The sequence below is a fragment of the Rhodnius prolixus genome, unplaced genomic scaffold (assembly GCF_049639745.1).
Source record: "Rhodnius prolixus isolate KJV_2025 unplaced genomic scaffold, Rpr scaffold_1, whole genome shotgun sequence".
In the NCBI taxonomy this organism is placed as follows: domain Eukaryota; kingdom Metazoa; phylum Arthropoda; class Insecta; order Hemiptera; family Reduviidae; genus Rhodnius; species Rhodnius prolixus.
The window spans coordinates 40,904,353-40,920,661 of record NW_027411581.1 but is presented as its reverse complement, the minus strand read 5'-3'; the positions used below and the strand labels follow the sequence as shown (position 1 = coordinate 40,920,661).

Sequence of the window (16,309 nt, the reverse complement as noted above, 5' to 3'; positions counted from 1 at the left end):
AAAGAAAAACACTAATACAAAAAGAAAACCGCTTATCCGAGTGTGACAAGTTCTGACTGGTCACTAGATAGTAAAGAGCATTTAAAATTAATAGAGTTGTTCAGTTTTGTTGAAGGTAGCCAAAAGGACTAGCCTTGGTAGTTAAAAGACTATCAATTAATTACCGCAACTAGAATGGTCAACATGGGATTTGAAAGGCGCCAGCCTTGAACGAATCTTTTCGGGCATCGTCTATTCGTAGAGTTCGACAATCAGATTTTTTTTTTTTTATCAAGATTGCATTTTATTTTGAAGGAGGCGCATTGACTAGTGCGGCCAACGTTTTATTTCTGTGCTGAAATATGTGTAGTTATAAAAGACTAAACAAAACATACATTTTTGGTTAGGTACCGGATTGAAGTCATAATTTTCTTAGATCAGGACCCTAAACTCATGAACAGACGCAATTTAAATTCACTCAAGGAAAACATTAAGTTAGGAAAAAGCTATAATTTATGGCTAAATTTTAAGTGAATTCTGCTCAATGCAAAACTTAGCATTTAAATAAACAAAATTCTCATAAAATAGATAAGAAAAATGCTGACTGGAATTACTAAACAAGTTTGGTATGCAGGAATGAAGTAAACAAAACTGTAAGTGAAACCAAAATACAGCGATCATAAATTATATTTTTACTACTCAAATAATGTGCAATAAATACATTAGAGTTTGTTTACTTTTGTACATACATAAAACTCTAAAAATACAAAATACAAACTGTATAGTGTTAAAAGTGTGGCGTTCGGAAAGTAGAAATGGCTATTGAAGCTGGTATTCATAATTCAGGGCAAACAGTAAACAGTTTACCTGCAGTGTCAGAGAATCAACATTGAAGAAATAACATCACTGATGTAGAAACTGGATTTTATGTTTTATTTACTTAGTCTGGAAATGATTTAGTGATATTACTCGATAGCACTAGATAGATAGCGAATGAATTTAATGCACCTTCTAGGGGTAGCCCTAAATGCATTTTAGAAACAGGGGCACACGCACAGAAACAGCAAATAAATTATTTCAATTAAAACAAAAGTGACCGATTCCACCAAGTCTCTTCCGGTGGTAGCAGGAGTTCCGTGGGGAGTTACTCTCTGACTTTTTGTCACCAAAATTTCAATAATGATTTTCTTTTGCACCCTAGAACGGTTCTACTTGTGATACTTAGTTTATGATACTACTTTTCACTATTCCTATTCCGAAACCAGCTCGGTCTCTAGACCCTTTCAAGGACATCTGACCTAATTAGAAAAATTGTACAAAGAATGGAAGTTGACGAAAAAACATTAAAAAAAATTATTCATACCACTTTTAAACTCACTGACCTGGTGTCAAACGTTGATTGCGTTGATTCTTACCTCTTACACAAGAGTTTGCAACTTTAGATTACACATGGACCCAAAACACATGTTATTGAACATCAGACTAAAAAAGAGGAAACCAACAGACGATTTCTGATGTTTTCAGGTCTTTTCTTTGAATGATCTAAACTTAGATTACAAAACTTTGCTAATATTTCCTAATATCCCAATAATTATCGAATCTCATTCTTAAAATGCAAAAAATTTAAGGGAAAATTATCAATTCTTTCTAATTATGACAACAAGAAAACCCTACATTGTTTCCTGTCCATTACCTCCGTATCCGATTTGATAAAATTCCGCTTTTAATGATTCCACAACATCTTAGCCATCTTCATAGACAACTTCATCTCAACACTCTGGTTCAACAACTTTCAACCTAAACTTACCAACTACCCCATTTAGCAAAAGTCAGCGGCCTCGAGATCTATAAGTAAAGTAAAGTAATTGCCTATTTTTTTCAGACGGGCTTTACGTCCAACTACCAATAAGGTATCGTGGATGGAGACGACTAGCAAACATACTTTTATATTGGACAAAGTCCTCATATTAAACATTAAATAAAAATCCAAGGCCAAGACTGGAAATCGAACCCAGTACCACAATACATATTAGCTTCGCAGGTCTCGCTTCTAACCGCTCGCAACCATGGGGCCTAACCTTGCGCAGTGGCAATATCGTAACCAATGGTCTTCTGAGGTGCGATTATTGCTAGTTGGAATCTTTTGCCTCGAGATCCATACTTTTACTACTTATGCAGTAGCGTAATATTTCATCTAAAGTCATTCATGACATTTATTCTGAAATTGGATTTTCTGGTTGCTAATTTACAGCTCCAAATAAATTAATTAAAGATTTGCCTTTTTAGGGAGGTATTGTCAAAAATTGTTACATTGTATGTTCAAAAATCATTATTAAGTTTTGTTTCGTTACAGCATTACCTTTCAATACCAGAATTGAAGTTGAAAAACCCAAAAATGTGTAACAGTTTTTGTTCAGCAAGTATGGTTTACTAACCCTACTGGGTTTGATTGTAGAGCAAGAATGTTTAAGATGAAGGATATTTACTTTTATCCTGGCCTTGGAATATGCTTTTAAAAGCTCAAAGCTTGAAATAGAAAGATATTAGATAGTCGATTCTATTGCTTCGATTCGCTGATAACATATACTAATTCGTAGATTTCTAGATTTTGTCCGAGAGGGAAACACAATGGGCTTATGTTGGTTACTGTGAGTATACCTCCGTCCATCCCGTAGCTGAAATATAGGCTAATCACTTCTTCAAGGAGTTTGTTGTCCCTGTGGTGATCCCAGTAAAACAACCTAAAAAACACTCTCACCAACACCCCAAAATGTGCATCTAACCTACTTAAAGCCTGCAGAGATAGTTGATGAATGTAACTATTTGGATTTAAGCAATCCCTCACATAAATCTAACTTATTACCACATTAATAAATCCACACTTATGTATTTAATACCTTATAAAATTCATACACTATGCTTTACATTCTAAATGTAAAGGCTTTAAATTTTTGAAAATGGGATATTCACATTTGATATAAAAATTAATAAATAAATAAAATAAAGCTCTTTAATGCTAGATTAGTATTTTTGAAAACAGGTTCAATAAGAGAAACTAATTGAATATTTGAATTTATTTTTGTAATTAGTGACGACATTTCTTCAGTTTTTACTTTGTCAATGTGTTTCCTGAACTGGAAAAAATTAAAATGAAAACATTTATATAATGGGACATTAATTATTCTTTCTTCTCACCCCACACAGTTATTTTATTATTATTATTATTTTTTTTTTTTTTAATCTTCCTTTGGGCCTTTAATCTAATCACAAATCGTACAATGAAAAATTGTACGAAATGCCACATGTTGAAAAGCAAATATCATAAATATCCCAGAACAATATCAACGAAGAGGTAATGTGTTTGTTGTGGTTGGAGTCATGCAGTTTCATTGCACGCAATCTAACTTACACGCCACGCACATTTTAAAATTAATGTGAGATAGATTGGAAAATTATACAAAAAAAAAAAAATTAATTAAAATGAAATTGAAACAGATATATGCATACTCTTTTTTTTTGTGACAAAAATTGCGTTTCATTTCATAATCAAGAATAATGAAAATGGAATTTTCGTGCGTGCTAACGTGAAATGTCCATTTAATATTATTTATTCGGAAGTATTATTTTTTCTTATGTGATATCCAAATGATTTGTAAGTTTTTAATATTTTTTTCTATTATATTGTACAAACTGGACTTTTAAAACAAATATAACTGATAAAATTTTACGTCATTCCTGTACGAATACTGAACTATAGATAAACTGTAGTTCAAGTTTATAAAAAATATTTGGCAAAACTTTCTAGCCTTTACAAGTGCTTTAAAGTTTAAGCTTACAATAGTACTTCATTTGCTGATTAGCTTACAATTTACAGAACATCTATTTGATGACTGCGGTTACAATAGTTACAATATTTGATTTCAAATACACTGATGGACAAAATTAACGCACCACCCTTATTTTTTTTTTTTTTGTTATTTCCAATTTGTGCAAATTTTGGACTTTCAAAATATTGTTGGCTGAAAAAATAAGCCATTTGTAACTACGGACATCTGAAGAATTTAGGCCTATTCTCACCTCATCTGTAAAGAGAACTCTCTTCCAGTTGTCTTAAGTCCAATTCACATTTTCACGTGCAAACTGAAGCCTGCTCATTTTGTGAACTGTGGTAAGGAGAGAGGCCACGAGCAGGATGTCTGGCTCTAAGGTTACTTTCATTAAGTCTTCTTCTAACAGTCCTACTGAAGATGGAAACATTTCGGACTTGCCTTATGAGACTTTTTATCTCATTTCTCGTTATGCTCCTGTTTCGTAAAGCCAGGTGCCGGATGTACCTATCGTCTCTCTCTCTCTGCTGTACATCTCTTCTTGAATGAACTCTTGTCTCCCTAAATCGCTTTAGACAAGTGATGTACGTCCAAAACAAAAGCGGAAGATAATTTATTTAATTTTAACTAAACAAAAACTGAGTGGTGCGCTAATTTTGTCCATCAGTATAGATTTCAATCACAAACATTTTAATGTTGATAAGAATTGAATTTATCTCAAATGTTCGGAGTTTAAAAAAAAAAAATTGTTAGAACCTTGAGATCAGCCAATTTATTGTTTACTTCTTAGAAAGGCAAAATAGACGATTAGATTAGATTAGATTAAATTTGGGTGGCCTCAAGGCCTGCGCCACCGCGACCCCTATGGATCTATTGTGGCTCCCCGACTTTAGAGCTCACCCTCCAGACCCGTCCGTTTAATCAGACTCTTAATTCTGGAGAGTGGCTCCTGGGTAAAGCTCTCAGGCCTTGGTTTTTCTTCCCCGAGAAGAAACATCCTTAGCCATACGAGCCCCTCACACTGACACAACACGTGTAGTGCCGTAAAATAGACGATAGATTGAATTTTTTTAAAATAATAATAATTTAACTAAAACAAACTGTAAAGCTTCTATATATTTAAATAAACGAACCTTTTACTATTAGTTTGCCTTTCTCGAGTAGTTTCTTTGATCTATTTTAGTTAAAAAAGAATTACTGTCAGTAGGCATGGAAGAGGGTGTGTTTTTGGCTACCGATTTGTTACTGGGCCCTACAGTACCTCAGTAGTCAACTAAACAACAAAATTAGAAAAAAAGAATTATATAATGTGGGTGTAAGATAAGATAATTAAACTGACAACGGGTGTGACATGTTGAAACTTGTCAACGCTTTACAAAACGGCTGCACTACAATGACATATGTAACTTAATTTAAGAACAAATATATTTAGTTTCTCAGTTGTTTTCTTTAAATGTAAATCAGATTAATAGTTTCCTTGCCAAAAAGAGGAGGAAAAATTGCAGAATTTTTATTTTGGTTAAAAGAATTTGTATTAAGTTGTGCCACTTTTCATTGTTTAATAAAAATATTTCGAGTAAAGACTCGTTAATGTAAGGAAATCGATTGTGAAATATCCTATTACATCGGTAACAATTACATTGCTACTAATTTCTTTGTGGAGAGTTGGCCTTATTCTTTCTTTTTGCTCTCAAAATGTGCTGCCTTTTGATGATGTTTTCTAAATGTGAATACCCATGTTTATAATCACATTATTCCTCAGAAAACACATACTCCACCTCATTTTTTAAGAATTATTCAAATGATTCCATCTTTGCACTCTTATGCCCTGTAACTTATCATAGAGGTCCCCCTCCAAGAATGGTGATAGGCATTCCATTCCAGTTAGAATTCCTATATGAGAATCGTCTTCAGCATCAGATCTTCTAAAAATATTTGAAAATGAGTGTATGGTATATTTTCAGGTTTGATTTTGTATCATCTAGTTTCTATTCACGTAATTTTTTTGCATTTTTAGGTTAAAAGTCACAATTTTCCTAGCACACGTGTGCTAGATATTCAAACAGACCGACAGAATAATAGCAAATTATGTTCAACATAGTTCATAAATTAATTTCGTCCATTATATTTGGCGACAATTATTGCGAGAAAATTTTGTTTATTTTATTGGGTTTTTGGTTTTGCTTTTACACAAACCATCTATTGTTTACTAGGGTTAGAAAAAAAAAATCAACATATTGGTAAGCACAAAACGAGAAAATAATGTTTATTGTTTGTCGCAAATAATCTGCAATTAGCCGAAAATAATTAGTGTTTGTTTTACTATAATGGCTATTTGAATGTGTTTTTTTAAATGTTGAATCAATTGATTATCTCAGTGTTATTTAATTATAACAATAAAATTTAGCATGAATGATTTTATCAGTGTACGTGTATTTATTGCGAGAATGTTGGTATGACTGTTAGATTTAGGCTTTTAATCCGGGGTTGAAAGAAATTTATAAAAGTATTTCAACCCCCCTTAGGTTTAAATTCATTTAGGATTAGGTCACTTTTAGAGTGTGCAGGAACATTTGTTAAAAGTACTGCACACTTGAGTTAGATTCTACGAAATAGCCTCCTTAGGATAGCCTATATACATGAACTAGATTAAGTCGTTGTTACATATGTCATATACTATTATATAAGTCTTACACACATGTTTATAATTGTTAAAGCAAAACCAAAAGTACTTTTAATTGCATGATTTTTAGAAAATGTCAACTTGTGCACATAAGGGATGGTACCATCGGCGAAACCGCATTCCCCCTCGTCGGCTAGACCGATGATGTAAGAGGGGAGCGCGGTCTGCTTCCGTTTGCCTAGGCTCCACCCTGCCTTGCTGAGCAAGATATGTGTGTGGCAGCCTGATAGGACAATAGGGTACCTTCCCAGCTCTAGTGGCCTTTGAATAAGAAAAGAAAATGTGTAGCAGGCGCTAATGGCCACAGACGTCGATGCGCCGGAGAAAAAAAAAAAAAAAAAAAAAAAACCAATAAAATTATAACTAGCAAAACCCGAAAATGAAATTTGCTCGAAAAATTTCAATAATATTCATTTAAACACTATACAGGATCGTTTTATTCGCGGTTTCGGTTGGTTAAGAATGGTTTCTTCGCTATTATATCACTCACCGATATAATATACGTACTGTGCCTTGCAAACAGAAAACAGTAATTCCAACAAAAAGAGTTAAGTTATCAATGCTTACCACATAAAACTCCTTAACAAAAACTTACAGTTTTAAAAGTTAAGTATAAGGGTTGATTAAACGCCAAAAGGTACACAATTGGCGTTTAATCAACCCTTATACTTAACATTTTAAACTGTAAGTTTTTGTTAAGGAGATTTTTGTACCTTTGGATAGATTTTACTTTTTGTCTATTTTGCAAAGTTACATATCTGCTTTACAGATTTTTTTTTTTTAAATTCGGAATAAGCAATTACATCATTGTAATCTAATAAGGTGTTAAGTCGAAACCGTAACTACCACTGGAGAGATCTTTTTAAAGAATGATTATAGTTGCGGTCCCCAAACCATCTTCAATAACAATTTTTTTGAGAAAGCGTATTGAATAAAATAGGAAGATATTTGTACGTAAATAGCAAAATTAAACTGCGATTTCAGTACTTCCTTTTAAGAGAAGTAAGAAAAATAAACTGCGAATACAGTACTTGTCCCTAAAAGGCAAAGAGACAAAGATTTTGAATCGAACGACAATTCATTGATGTAAATCGGTTCACTCATTGATAATTTTAACGATTGCAGTACTTTCTCTTAGTAGGAGTTAGAGCATGATGGCACTTCACAACAAGGTAGAGGAGCTTTCATCCTACCAAATTTTATCAAAATCGGGCCAAGATTTACAGATAATTAGTAATAATAATTTTGGAGGGGGCCTTACGTAAAGAGGGGGGCTAAGTCCTCTCCCATTCGATGTACAGCATCGAGACCCTCAAAAGGCACATCTATATAAAATTCCGAATCGAATGACACCTCATTCATGAAAATCGGTTCACGCGTTTAGACGCTACGCAGTTTACAAAAAAGGTAACAACAACAAGAACAAGAACATTTTTTGAAAAAGCCGTTTTTGCTCATTTTCGGCAACTTTTTTCTCGAAACCTATTAGATATTTAAGTAATTCTACTGCATTAATTTTCATTAATAAGTTATTTTTTAGATTTTATTAGATATCACAGACCCTTATGCTGGCCATTTTCGTCTACAAAATATATGTTCAAGTAGCACTGTAGATTGACTGTAATATCTAGTTATTTATAATAATCAAACTATTAATTACAGGTTAAAAAGAAAAACGTTATAAAAAATAAAATAAAAATATGAGGCTAAAAAATTCAAAACCTTGTTTAAAAAAATGCTTACACCAACTTACATCAATGATTTTGTTTATTTTATTTATTTATTTTTATTTCTTAAATAAAAATCGTCGGTTTAAGTTCATTCTTCGATTAAAGTAATTGTTATTTTATGTAGTAGTCAAACGTTTATAATAATAGGTAATAATTATCTGGCTTTATCGCAAATAATATAGTTTTCTTCAATTACATTCTCCATCTAGGTGTTCTTCCCACAATGTTGTATATATGTAATATAAAGTAAATAAGATATGCATATATTTAGGACAGCTAATTATTCCAGTATTTTACTATAAGTAAAATTAGGGGGACTAAATTAAATTACAATAGAGAAATGAATAATTATTGTTTAATAATCTACTTGTTATTAACTGTGTGTTAATTGTGCTCACGAATATTTCGGTAAGACGAATTCAAGACAGTAGCCTACTCTAACTTTGTCTTTTTCTACTTTAACATGCATGTACGTATATGTGATTTATCATAATTATAACAAAAAAATAATATAAATGAAGTGGCCAGCATAAGGGTCTGTGATATCTAATAAAATCTAAAAAATAACTTATTAATGAAAATTAATGCAGTAGAATTACTTAAATATTAATGAGGTATTAATGAAATGTTGGTTACTCGCTGATTTGTGTACCTTTTGGCGTTTAATCAACCCTTATACTTAACATTTTAAACTGTAAGTTTTTGTTAAGGAGATTTTTGTACCTTTTGGATAGATTTTCCTTTTTGTCTATTTTACAAAGTTACATATCTGCTTTACAGATTTTTTTAAAATTTGGAATAAGCAATTCTATCATTATAACCTGATAAGGTGTTAACTACCACTGGAGAGATCTTTTTAAAAAATGATTGTAGTTGCGGCTCCCAAACCATCCTCAATAACAATTTTTTTGAGAAAGCGTTTTGAATAACATAGGAAGGTATTTGTACGTAAATAGCAAAATTAAACTGCGATTTCAGTACTTCCTTTTAAGAGGAGTAAGAAAAATAAACTAGGATTGCAGTACTTCTCCCTAAAAGGCAAAGAGGCAAAGATTTTTTAATCGAACAATTCATTGATTTAAATCGGTTCACTTATTGATAATTTAAACGATTGCAGTACTTCCTCTTAGTAGGAGCAAGAGAATCAGCAACGTAGAGGAGCTTTAACCACTTATTCGAGCTGAATTTTATCAAAATCGGACTAAGCGTTATAGAAATATTGGTAATAATAGTTTTAAAAAGGGCCTTATTTGGGTGGGGCAAACTCCCCTCCTTATGAGGCACGGTGCCGAGACTTTTAAAGTGCAAATCTGTAAAAAATTTCGATTCGAATGACACTTCATTCATAAAAATCGGTTCACGTGTCGATAATTTGAAACGATTGCTATACTTCCCCTTAACAAGTGTAAGAGCTGATCGCCGCTTTAATGTTACGTAGGGGAGCCCTAACCCTATCATCCTAACAAATTTTATCAAAATCGGGCCAAGATTTACAGAGTAATTAGTAATAATAATTTTGGAGGGGGCCTTACATAAAGGGGGCTAACTCCTCTCCCATTCGATGTACAGCGTCGGGACCCCCAAAAGGCACATCTATATAAAATATTGAATCGAATGACACCTCATTCATGAAAATCGGTTCACGCGTTTTGGCGCTACGTTGTTTACAAAAAAGGTAACAACAAGAACAACAACAAGAACAACAACAAGAAGAACAAGAACAAGAACATTTTTTGAAAAAGCCGTTTTTGCTCATTTTCGGCAACTTTTTTCTCGAAACCTATTAGATCTGGGTGGTTGCAAAAAAATTACAGTTATAAAGGAGGGTTTGGAGTAAGATTTAAAGAAAATTTGGGAATTTTATCTTTTATAGAAAAAGAGAAAAAAATTGTCAAAGTTGGGTGTTTTTCAACTTTACGCTTTTTCGTGCAGTTTTTGATGGTCAACCCTTATACAACTGTCCTACCGGACAGTTTTAATGGGTTGGTGCAAAAAAATTACTGTTATAAAGGAGGGTTTGCCCTATATTTTAAAGAAAATTTGGGAATTTTATCTTTAATAGAAAAAGAGAAAAAAATTGTCAAAGTTGGGTGTTTTTCAACGTTACGCTTTTTCGGGCACTTTTTGACGATCAACCCTTATACAACTGTAATGGTAATTAAAAATGGGGAAATAGACAAGTTACTCAAAGAAAAAAATAATAATTATACTAACATAATATTAAATTATTTACAATAAGAAATATTTTAAATTCGTTATACATAATGGATGGATTCCAGCTCGTTTGATAAAGTGAGTCATACTCTTTTTTTTAAATTTAATTGATAATTACAATGGCAGAACTTTGCCGCAAGTAATACAGCTATTAAAAGAACATAAATAATTAATGAGGGGAAATCTAACGGTCCATAGTAATGTAATGTGTAAATAAGGTGTTGTGTAATGTTTTATAGCGGATTAAATAGGATACGAAAGGAATATTGAGGTCATGATGAATTACAGTTGGATACACTGATGGAAGAGCAGACAATTTGTGCGGATGATTCTCAAAAGGTTGGAACGGTTGGCGGATTTCCATAGTTCGAATCCGTAAGTCAACTTTGGTTTAAGCTGTTTCAGTTTTATCAACAATTTGTGGATAATCTTGATTTGTTTTCTAATGGTGTTTTGAGCTGGTCGGTTCATTTCTCGTAGCCTAAGTATGGCTTCCATTCACTTAGTATTTTAACTACGTGAAGTCCAAGGTAGCGGAACCCATGACATAGTGGTTGGGAGAGGAGTGTTCGATGTGCTGAATCATATTTAAAACAATTATTTATTGAATAATGGATATATCAATGTTGGCGTCCGCAAATGAAATCCAAGGTAAAGTTGAAAAGTGATGATTGGTGTGTGTACTAATTTTATCCATAAAACTTTCAAGATGCTGTGGTCCAACAGGAATTTTTCTTTCCCCCTTTCGTCTAGATACTTTGAAGAACTTAGTTTTTATTGTGCCAATAGAAATTAAATCATTTTTTAGAAGGGTGTTACTTACATAGCTGTTATGAAATCAATAATTCTTCGCTAGTCTTTAGTAATTATGCTTGACTTATGAACTGTAGTAATAACTTGGTAGAAAATCCGATGAAATTTCGATACGGGACCCTTAACACCCAGTACCTTCTGTTGTATGTAGGTAAGGTAACGATGCTTCAAGTGGCTGGCTAACAAAATGCATTATAGATATTCAGTTTCAATCTTGTCTAGTCACCTCGTCAACTAATGTCTTGAGAGTCCAAAAATTTCAAATACTGATGGGCCAAATAAGAATCTTAGCACGTTTATGAAGTCCTGCTTGAGTCGAGTATCAACCATTTGTTAGCAAGAGCTTTTTTTTCCAGAAAGAGTTCATTGCTCTGCGTAGGTCTAAGCAACTCTGCCTGCTTTCTTGGGGGAACAAAAATATTTTGGAGATGCTTACCTGGATCAGATGATCTCGCTTGTTGAATGATTTTGTCTGAAATTATCAGCCTCTCTGAAAAGGGATCTTCTTCAAATGAATTTTTCTGGGTCTCCATCAGTCCCAGTAAAAGGTATAGAACAAGAGATACTATTACAATCTAGCTTTAAAACTTTATTTGACAGATTTTAATACAGTTGTAGCTTAAGTTAATAACCGATTATTTTGTTGCCAAAAAAACAAACATAATTTGATGATGTCTGTACTTCACTTGCCCTATCAAGATGTGGGAGAACTAGTTTATGAAAAAAAAATATAATTCTGCTTTAAAAAAACCTCACAATATTAATACTATGAAGTGTACTAGATAGAATTTAAAAATAAAAATTAACATGTAATTATCAACTTATATATGAGTCGTTCACTACACAATTCCATAAAACAAAAAAGTGAAGAAATGCGATGAAATAATTAACATTTTTTTTTTTTTTTTTTTTTTTTTCCAATGCCAAGTCATGATTGGCGTTCAGCCATTCGACTTTGAGCAGTCCAATATAAAATAGATTGATACTTATAGTTATCAGTCTGCCTAATTGGCAGTTGTTGAATGTCTAAAAGAGCTTGGCACTCATCTAGGTGAGAGCCAGTCATGCTCCCAACGCCACACAACACACAGGTAGCGCTGTTCACGACTCCAATTCGGGCAAGATGAGCCTGCAGGTAATCGTGTCCAGTGGCTAGTCTGAAACAGGCAACTAATTCGTTTCTGGGGAGGTTATGGTGAATTCGTCCTCCCTGTTCAAGCAGAACCCTCCACTTTTTCCCTACTGCCTGCCTTTCAAAACTCTCTATCGCCTCGGAGTTAAATTTATGACGTAGGAGTCTTTTCGTTGTCGCGTAATCCAGGGGAGCTTGCGGTTGATCTTTTAGCGATCCAGTTTTTGCAAGACGGTCTGCTTCTTCGTTACCCTGGATACCACAATAATTAACATAGTTTTTTTAAAATTCCGTTTATAATATAAATTCAAATAATTTTACAGTTATCATTTAGTGCCTGCAATTGAATGTGAGTTGAATTATTGCAATGATTTACATTAGAGCACGGAATTAATCAAAATGGCTTCTGAAATAAATTATTGAATTGATTGATATTGAATAGCCAAACAAATTTTGCCGTTTAATGGTGTTAATCTTGATTATTTGGGAAATTTATTATAAATATAGAAAGCTATGGACTGAACCAAGTGCTTTGACAGTTAAATTAATATAAATTAACTTAATTAAATATAACTTACTTTATCCTTGAGAAGCTTTTGAATAAATTAAATTATAATTAGGGTTATTAATTTTTCTGAAAATTAAACTTGTATGTAGTGCAGGACTTCCTGTATCCTCCTGTATCCACAAAACGAGAACTCATGCAAACTGTACATTATTAGGATATATGTATAATACGAGTATTTGTCAGAGACTGTCAACGTTTAATTTCAATTAAACAACAATAACAATGATGTCACAAATATCATTTTGACTTGCAAAATTGTATGGAATAGTAATTGTAAAATAATTGAATTGAAAATAAACAGAGCCGAATGTTAGAGAGACAATCTCTTTCCAACATTGACTTCATAACCAATGCTTTCCCAGTATGCAACGCACGCATGCTGCTTCAACTCTTGACTTTATCCATTTATTAAGTGAAAGAGGAGTTGAAGCCAACAAAACATTACACTCTCAATTCTCTTATTCTCCCTCTCAGAGAGAGGAATTGAGGAAATAAGAGTCGGAAAGTGAATATATATATATATATATATATATATATATATATATATATAAACTCATTCACTAAGACGACGCTAATTTCAGTTGGATTACGTTCGCTCGGCGTAGTGCCTTATTGGATCATGTAACTCCAGTTACGTCGAACTGCTGGCTGCTTATTGCTGTTGAAACTTCCAAAACTCCTCAGAACAACTTGCGCACCCCTCTATCTGCACTTCTACTGCCATCCTGTTTTTTTCGTTTTCCTGCACGTTCTTGACATGAACACCCTCACTGAGCCAAACAGAGAATAGAAAAATATAAACAAATAAATTACGTTTTACTTTCTCAAAGTCCTGTTTTGTTCTTTCTGGTTTTTATATTCTTAGAAAAAGAAGAAGAAGAAGAAGAAGTGGAAGAAGTCTTGGTGAAAGGCGGACTCTTAATAAAAGAAATCACTAACTGCCCCTTATTCCAAGTTACCCTTCTAATGGGATAGGGTCTCTACCATGTAATATTATAAGATCCTCATTCAACAGCAAACAAGATTTGTGGTCTTCCCTTATCAAACTGTTCCCCCTTTTATTTTCATTCCGTCTCTATCTCATTTTCCAACTTATATTTCATTGCGACAAAATAATAGATATTAAAATTTTAATAAAGTTTTCAGATTGTTGGCCTCGGTCAAAACGATCTCCAAAAGAGAATTAGTAATAAGAAAGAAAGATGTCGCTACTTCATTTATTCCTTCACTACTACTTTCTTCCACCAATTGAAAACATTGTCTGCAAACATTTTCATTGGTACCTCATTTCACTACATTAAATATGATTATTTATTGAGGAAGAAGAGATGGTGGAAGTACAGTAGATCTTAAGCGGATGTTGAAGGGTCAATTCCAGAGCCATTTTTTCTTGTCCAGTAGTTGACAGTGTTGTCTCTGATGAGAGAACATTAGACATTCAGAAGGATTCGGGAGCCAAACCACATCAGTTGATGCACTTAAAAAAATCATATAACTTTTAGCCAACTGGCTTACTTAAAGTCTTAAAGATTTCATAATACTGTCTCAAATTGATACTGCGTATCTAAAAATTGTACTGAAGCCTTCATGTTCACTAAATTGGGAAAAACAAAATCACAAAAATTTAATCTTTGTACCATTTATACTCATGAGCAATTCACAGTAAAGTATGTTTGATAGTCGGTGGTTGAAGGTAAAGCTCGCCTGAAAAAAATAAGGCATTACTTTACTTTTTACTTATCACTTAGGCAAATTACCGGACTCCAATCTTAACAACACGAAAGAGTTAGCATCAGTAAGAAAGCAATTAGATTCCTTCTCGCAATTTCACCCGAAATTCCTGTATGAAGTTAACTCCAATAAGAAGCTCTGTCCTTACGCCAACTACGCCAGTAAAACCTGAGGTTACGCTCTAAATCTGATCTCTCGAAACTTAAAAATTACCCGAAATAAATGGCTATCCTTTAAGACAAACTTGCCTCATTATAACCCTATACCACTGACTACATTTAACTAAGACTAACTAAATTTCAGAGCAATATTAAATCCAAATCCTTTCTGCTAATCCATAGCTGTCTATGAAACGTCATCACTAATACCCCCATTTATCACCTCCATGTTATTAACTACACCGTGACTACCATGACTACATTAAATGGAATTTCTTGCCAGTTGAAATTCTCAGGTATTGTTTTTCTTTTTTTTTTTTATAAGTCTTTACCAATTTTAAAAACATATCAATATATGTGGAACTATTTTCCAGAAATAGTGAAACTGGCCCCTTATCGATTAATGGCGAAGTTAGGCTTCCCTGACAACAGCTTATTTAGTATGAAGTACACATCAATCACCTCACTGACACACAGTTTGGTAACAGTGGGCAGGCATTTTAAAAGCAAAATTTATTTACTTTTCTCAAACCAGGTCATTTTATCTATGTAGATGGATTAAAACAAGAAAAGGGTCAGAATAGCAAACAGGCAAGCTATAATATAACAAGCAAACAGACGAATGAAATAATTGATATTATCCAGTACTGGGGATAAATAAAATCAAAAATACCCAGAGAGAAGGTTTCAAAACAAAGTGATGAGATTAACAAGCGTTATGTCCAGGTTAAAAGGCTTTTAGTTAATATTTTTGTTAATGGCTAGCAAAATATTTTTAAAAAAAGCCTCTCTGGATAGTCACACTTTGTGGGAGCTGGTGTTGAGGTACTGGTCATGAAGCTTGTGGTTATAAGTGAGAAATCCTGAGTTCGAAGCCCGCGTGTTGCTACTTTTTATTTGTTTGATAAAAATTAAGTGTCAGTAGTAAATTATGTGCTTCCGCCTTTGCCCACGACTCCAAGTTGTTAGTTGGTGTCGCCAAAAAAAATAGGCTGTTAACTCAATATGGACATTTTACTCGCTCTCACTACAATTGTTCTGGTTAACAGTAAGGGATACTTATAACAATATAAATGTTAAGCCGGTGGTTATAATAAACGCGCTTACAATAAATGTTAATCCATTTGCAATGGATCGTCAGGCTATCCTCCAATTATTCATTTTGGAAGGATTACTGAGACATTTGATGTGAATGCAAGTTAAATTGCGGTTAAATTAAAGCAAGTTAAATTCCTTCTGGCTTTAGAGTTATTTTAAGATAACAGTGTGAACTAGAACCTTTTTTTAGTTTTAATAAGGTATAAATACACGTATCACTGTCTATAAACATCTTAGTGAGATGGCCATATTTATTTATTTATTTATTTTTTAACCGTGTGTGATGAAGAAATGTTTCCAGAATTGAGTAAAGTCTAAATACCGCACTAGTGTAAAATAATAATAAATAGATAACGAGGCGGCGCTAACCAAGCTG

At 33.1% G+C, this 16,309-nt stretch overlaps 1 non-coding gene across 1 annotated transcript; it reads left to right on the top strand.

The window, feature by feature from the left end:
• The first annotated feature begins 2,054 nt into the window (after window positions 1–2,054).
• On the top strand, window positions 2,055–2,190 carry LOC141446326 (U4 spliceosomal RNA). The gene has a single exon (XR_012453639.1). It is a non-coding gene; the product is annotated as a U4 spliceosomal RNA (small nuclear RNA).
• Window positions 2,191–16,309: the final 14,119 nt, after the last annotated feature.